General features: G+C 36.9%; 1 pseudogene; it reads left to right on the top strand.

Annotated features, from left to right (window-relative positions):
• The first annotated feature begins 3,092 nt into the window (after positions 1–3,092).
• Positions 3,093–4,182, top strand: LOC101579843 (annotated as a pseudogene).
• The last annotated feature ends 2,402 nt before the right edge of the window (positions 4,183–6,584 follow it).

Genomic DNA, 6,584 nt, shown 5'->3' with positions numbered 1-6,584 from the left:
TATATATATATTTACCGATGTTACTTTTTTGGTTTAGATATAAGAACATGCTCATGTTAGGTACTTACATAAATTGTTACATTATTCTTTTTCTTATGTACTATTTTTTCGTTTGTGTTTTTCAAATATGTTCTTTCCTTAAAAAAAGACCAGCAGAAATCAGCAGTACAATTACAAAAACCATTCTGTATATGTACTTAGATATATCTTTTTCTCTTCTTTCATTTGTCTTTTTCCTTCCCATTGAACAAATCTCTTCTTTTCACAGATTTTAATTATTGCTTCAACTTCTGACACTAGAGAGATAACATGATGTTTGCACATGTGAATCTGATTTATTTCATTTAACAATAGCTACATCCATTCATCTACAAAAGCCTCAAATTTATCTTTTTGATAGCTGAATAGTACTCCATTGTGTAAAAATACCATATCTTTTTTTTAATCCATCCCTGGATAAAAAGTTGATGGGCATTTGGGTTGTTTCCAAGATTTAACTATGACAAATTGTGCTGCTATAAACATGGGAGCACATATATTGCTGCTGTGTGATGATTTCGACTCTTTTTTTTAAAAAAAAAAAACACCTAGGAGAGGACTAGATGGCTTGAATGGGACCGCCAATCCTAGCTTTTGGAGGATTCTCCATACTGATTTCCACACAGGTTGTACCAGGCTGCACTCACATCAGTAGTGGAGAAGGGTTCCTTTTTCCCCGCAGCCTCTCCAGCATTTGCTATTGGTAGATAGGTCTTTTAATTTTGGAGGGCTAATTTTTTAAATATTCCTTGTATATTCTAGATCAAAGTCCTTTATCTGATGGAGAGTCTGCTACAATTTTATTTTAAATTTGTGGGTTTCTTTTTTACTCTACTGGTTATTTCTTTTGGCATGTAGAAACTTTTAAAAAAGATGAGATCCCAGTTGTTGATTCTTTGAAGTATTTCCCATGCAGTTTGACTTTTGTTTGTGAACTCTTTTCCTAACCCTGTGTCCTTAAGGTCTGTACCTACTTTCTATTCCAGAAGATTTAGTGTTTCAGTTTTGATGTCTAAATCATTGATCCATGTTGAGTGTGGTTTAGTGCATGGTGATACACATGGGTCTGATTTTTATCTTTGGCATGTGGAAAGCCAGTAATTCCAGCACCATTTATGAAAGAGGTTTTTCTTTCCATTAAACATGTTTGGTCCTTTTGTCAAAGATAATGTGGCTGACTGTGTTTATAGTTGTGTCAACATCTTCTAATCTGTTCCATTGATCCTCAGGCCTAATTTTACATGTACCACACTGATTTTATCACAGTAGATTTATTTTTATAATTTCAATTATGGTATTGTGATGCCTCCTGCCCTTCCTTCATTACCCACTATTTCTTTTCCTATTATAGGTCTCTTCTGGTTGCAGATTAATTATAGAAATGTTTTGCCTAGATTTTTGAGATATAATAATTGTACTTTAATTGGGATTGCATTGAACGTGTTTAAAAATTTGAGAGTGTGATCATTTTCACAATGTTGGTTTTTCCAATCCATGAGCGAGAAATAGCTCTCCAATTTCTGCAATTTCTTCAATTTCTTTTTCCTGAATATTCTAATTTTCTTTTCATTTTTCAAGTGTTTCTCTCTCTCTCTCTCTCTCTCTCTCTCTCTCTCTCTCTCTCTCTCTTATTTTAGGGAAGGGTCTACAGGGTGTTCAGGGTCTCACTACTAGTTCGGACTCATAGTGATCCACCTGTTTACAGCCTCCCAAGAGCTGGGATTATAGGCATGCCACCCAGCCCAGACTGAATTGAGGTCTCAGCGTGCCCCAGAGTCAGGGCTGGCATGGCAGGCCCGGGGATCGAATCCCAGGACCCTGCGCCTGCTTGCAGACAGTTTAATCTGCTGAGCTATTTGCCTGGCCTCTCTTTTGTTTTATTTGAAGAGTAAAAACAAATAGTAGAAACTAAGAATGAAGGACAACATATGAGTTCACATATTACAGATTTTCAAAACGAAAATAGCTTATTAACAATTGTTATATTATCTATTTTTATCCTCAGATCTGTTGCTCAGATTAACAGAAATAGTTATGCAAAATTGGACAACTAATTAATTATTAGTGCTTGCTTTCAATAAATCTTAAGTTTTTCTATTTTCTTGTCTATTTTACTTTTTTAAAAAAATCATTTTATTTTATTTTGAAGAGTAAAAACAAGCAAAAATAGAGAAAAGATAGAAACAGAGTAACATAGAACAATACATGTTATGGATTTTCAAACCAAGAAAAGCTAATTAATAATAGTTGTTATATTACCTATTTTTATCATCAAATCCATTGCTCACATTAACAGATATAGTTAGGTAAGATTGGGGAAATAATTGAATATTGGCACTAATTTTCACTATATAAAGTTTTTCCTTCCTTTGTGAAATTGACTACTAAATATTTCTTTTTTGTGACCAGCTCAGCCCACTGCAGGGGTGGGGCTGGCAGGGCATGTAGTGCTGGGTATCCAACTGTGGTCCCTGCATGTTTGCTGAAGCATGCCTAAGCAGGTGCTTTACACCTCTGACTATCTCATGGGATCAATTCCTAAATATTTCATTTTCTGCAGTGTTACTGTGAAAGGCATGGTTTCCATAATCTGTCTCTCGATGTGTTCATTGTTTATGTATAGAAACGCTATTGATTTCTGAGTGCTGGCTTTATTCCAGCTATGCTACTGAATTTTGTTTCTGAATCTACAAGTCTCTTAGTGGAGTTTTTGGGATATTCTGTGTACAGTACCATGTCATCTGAAAAGAAAGATGATTTCTCTTTTTCCTTTCTAATCATTACTCCTTTTATTTATTTTCTTGTCTAATTGCTCTGGCTATTGTTTCCAGAACTCTATTGAACATTTTTGATTTTTTTTTTACTTTTTATTCATTTTAATGAGAAAAGAAGATAAAATAAGAATGAAACAGTTTCAAAACAGGTTAGTAGAACAGCTACAATAATTAATACATTGCATATTGTTGTCTTCATAATAGTTATTCAAAGGACAAGATGCAGACATGATATCTTGTCTAAACAATATTGGCCAGCCTTATCCCAGCACGACAACCATGCCCAAGAGAGGAAGGCGACTCAAGTCCCAGATCCGCGATGCCTTCTCTGGGAGAGTGACCATAGGGGATTATGCCCACTCAGATCTGGCAGCAAAGCGGTCTCGAAGGATTAAGAAAGCCAAGGCCAAAGCTATTCAGCAGGAAGTAAAGTCTCTCTGTGGCTTGGAAGACTCCCAGTTTCCTCCAGAAGAAGCCTTTTCTTGGGCTGGTGAACCCTGTGACATCATTGGTAGTAGTGATGAGATGGATGCCCAGGAGTAAAGCACCAAGGAGAGAACTGCCTCCTGAAAAAAGAAAAGAAAGAGACACAAAGAGACCAAGAGAGGGCTGGAGGAGAAGAGTATCCCATGGATATTTGGCTCTTTCTGACCTCTTACATCCGTCCTGAAGATATTGTGAATTCTTCCCTGATTTGTAAGAATGCCTGGACTGTCACTTGCACTGCTGCCTTTTGGACCAGGTTGTACCAAAGGCACTACATGCTGTATACTTCTCTGCCTGTGCTCCTGCAACCAGAGTGCCTGCAGAAGCTGCGCTGTCTCCAGGCATGTGTAATCCTATCTCTGTACCGTATGTATGAGCCATTTGCTGCTCGCATCTCCAAGAATCCAGCCATTCCAGAAAGCACCCCCACCACATTAAAGAATTCCAAATGCTTGCTTTTCTGGTGCAGAAAGATTGCTGGGAGCAGACAGGAACCAATGTGGGAATTCAATTTCAAGTTCAGCAACAGTCTGCTAGATTAAAAATCAAGTGTGCAGGACAATTGCAGCCTCCCATTCAATAAGAAGATGTCCATACTAATCCAGGCCAGGAGTGCTGCCTCCTGCAAGTTACGACTCTCAACTTCATCTTTATTCCAGTTGTGATGGGGATGATATTTACCCTGTTCACAATTAATGTGAGCAAGGACATGCAGCATCATCCAGTGAGACTGGTGTACCAAGACTGTCCTGTCTGTGGTGTGTGGAACCTGCACAGTGAACAGGGTGTGCGAGTCAAACTAGATCCAGTGTACAGTGTCCAACTCTTCGACTGGTGGCATCTGCATGGAGAACTGGATGGTCTTCCTCTAGGGAAATATTAAACTCAAGTCTTAAAGCAAGGAAATTTCCCTCTATAGATCAGAGGAGCCCCAAGGCATAAAATTGTTGCTACTGTTAAATAAATGTATGATTTTACCCCTACCATATTTCTTAACTTCTTTCCTTTCTCTAACTGCCTTGTCTAATCTGTAAGTTCTCACTTTCCATTTAACTGTATTATGCCTTTCAATATTCAGTTCTTTGCCCCTGTCATTTTTTTTCCAGATTTTCTCCTTGCCTTCTCCTCATTGTCCAACCCTCAAGTTCTCACTTTCTTTTTAATTGTGTTATACCTTTCTACTTGTATTTCTTCTTTTGAGTTCTTATACTACAGAGACTATATAATATTTACACATGTGGTCTGGTTTATTTCACTTAAGAGTATATCTTCAAGTGGCATCCACTTAAATATAAAGGCTTTGAGTTTATCATTCATTAAAGCGGAAAAATATTGCATCGCATAAAAATACATTTTTTCATCCATTCTTCAGGTGACAGGCATCTTGGTTGTTTCCAAGATTTGGCTATCACAAACTGTGCTGCTGCAAACAGGTATACATATAACACTATGATGTGACGTTTTAAGTTCCTCCGGGAAAATTCCCAGTAGAGGGATAGCTGGTTTGGATGGGATTTCCAGTCCTAGTTTCTTAAAGTCTCCATACTGATTTGTATAATGGTTGCACCAATCTACATTTCCACCAGCAGTGGAAAAGGGTTCTTTTTTCCCCACAGCCTCTTCAACATGTGTTGTTGATTGTTTTCTTTATGATAGCCATTCTTTGTGGGGTGAGATGGTACCTCAGTGTTGTTTTAATTTGCATTTCTGAATGGCTAGTGTTGTGGAGCATTTTTTCATATATTTATTCGATTCTTTAATTTCATCCTCTGAGAAGTGTGTTTTCATCTCAGATGCCCATTTCTGGATTGGGTCTTTAAATTTTGGGGTCCTAATTGTTTTTAGTTCCTTATAAATTGTTGAAAGCAGACCTTTGTCTGAGTGCTTATTAGGCAAGATTTTTCCCAATTTTTGGGTTGTCTTTTTACTTTGTTGGTAATTTCTTTTGACAGCAAAAACTTCTCAATAAGAGGAGATCCCAGTTGTTAATTTTTTCAAGTATTACCCGTGTGATTTGATTTTTGTTCATGAACTGTTTGCCTGCCCCTATGTCTTCAAGAGTTCCTCCTACTTTCTCTTCCAAGAGATTTAGTGTCTCTGCTTTAATGTTTAGATCTTTAATGCATTTTGAGTTTAGCTTAGTGCATGGTGATAGACCTGGGTCAAATTTATTTTCAGCATGTAGAGAGCCAGTTTTTCCAGCACCATTTGTTAAAGAGGCTAGCTTTCTTGCAGTAAGTGTTTGGCCACTTTGTTGAAGATAAAATGATCAAGTGTGTTCACAGATGCCTCTCCATCTTCAAATCTATTCCATTGATTCTCAGGTCAGTTTCATTGCCAATACCATGCTGATTTTATCACAGTAGCTTTGTAGTATAATTTTAAGTCATGAATAGTAATACCTCCTGCCTTGTGTTTGTTGGCCAAGATTGCCTTTGCTATTCTAGGTCTTTTCTGGTTGCAAATAAAATTTAGGAATAATTTATCTATGTCTGTGACATATGTTGCTGGTAGATTGATCGGGATGGCATTAAATCTGTATAACCATTTTGGGAGATTGGCCATCTTCACAATGTGTGTTCTTCCTGTCTAGGAGCAGGGACTATATTTTAGTTTTCTGAAATCCTCTATGATCCCTTTTTTCAGAGTATTGTAATATTCATTGAATAGATCTTTGACTTCTTTAGTAAGGTTAATTCCTAAAGATTTGATTTTCTGTGGTGATCCTGTAAAAGGTATTATTACTCTAATTTCCCTCTCAGTGTATTTGTTGTCTGAGGAGAGGAATGCTATTGAGTTTTTGGTCTTGACTTTGTATCCTCCTATGCTACTGAATTTGTGTATAAATTCTACAAGCCTCTTGATGGACTTTTTTGGGTCTTTCAAGTAAAATATTATGTCATCTGCAGATAATGATAATTTAACTTCTATTTTACCTGATCTTATTCCATTTATTTTTCTCTCTTGACTAATGGCTCTAGCTAATGAATCAAGAACTACATTGCATAGCAGTGGTGATAGAGGGCCTCCTTTTTTTGAACCAGATCTGAAAGTAAAAGAGTTCAGTTTTTCCCCATTTAGAATTATGTTAGCCACTGGGTCGGCATAGATTCCTTTTGTCAGATTGAATTAGAGGCCATCTATCCCAATTTTCTGTAGGACTTTGAACATGAATGAGTGTTGGACTTTGTCAAAAGCCTTTTATGCATCAATTAAGATGATCGTGTGGTTTTTAGATTTCTCTCTATCGATATAGTGTATTACATTTATATGTTTGCATATATT

Source organism: Octodon degus, unplaced genomic scaffold (genome assembly GCF_000260255.1).
Source record: "Octodon degus isolate 3935 unplaced genomic scaffold, OctDeg1.0 scaffold00459, whole genome shotgun sequence".
NCBI lineage: Eukaryota > Metazoa > Chordata > Mammalia > Rodentia > Octodontidae > Octodon > Octodon degus.
This window is presented reverse-complemented; position numbering and strand designations above follow the sequence as displayed.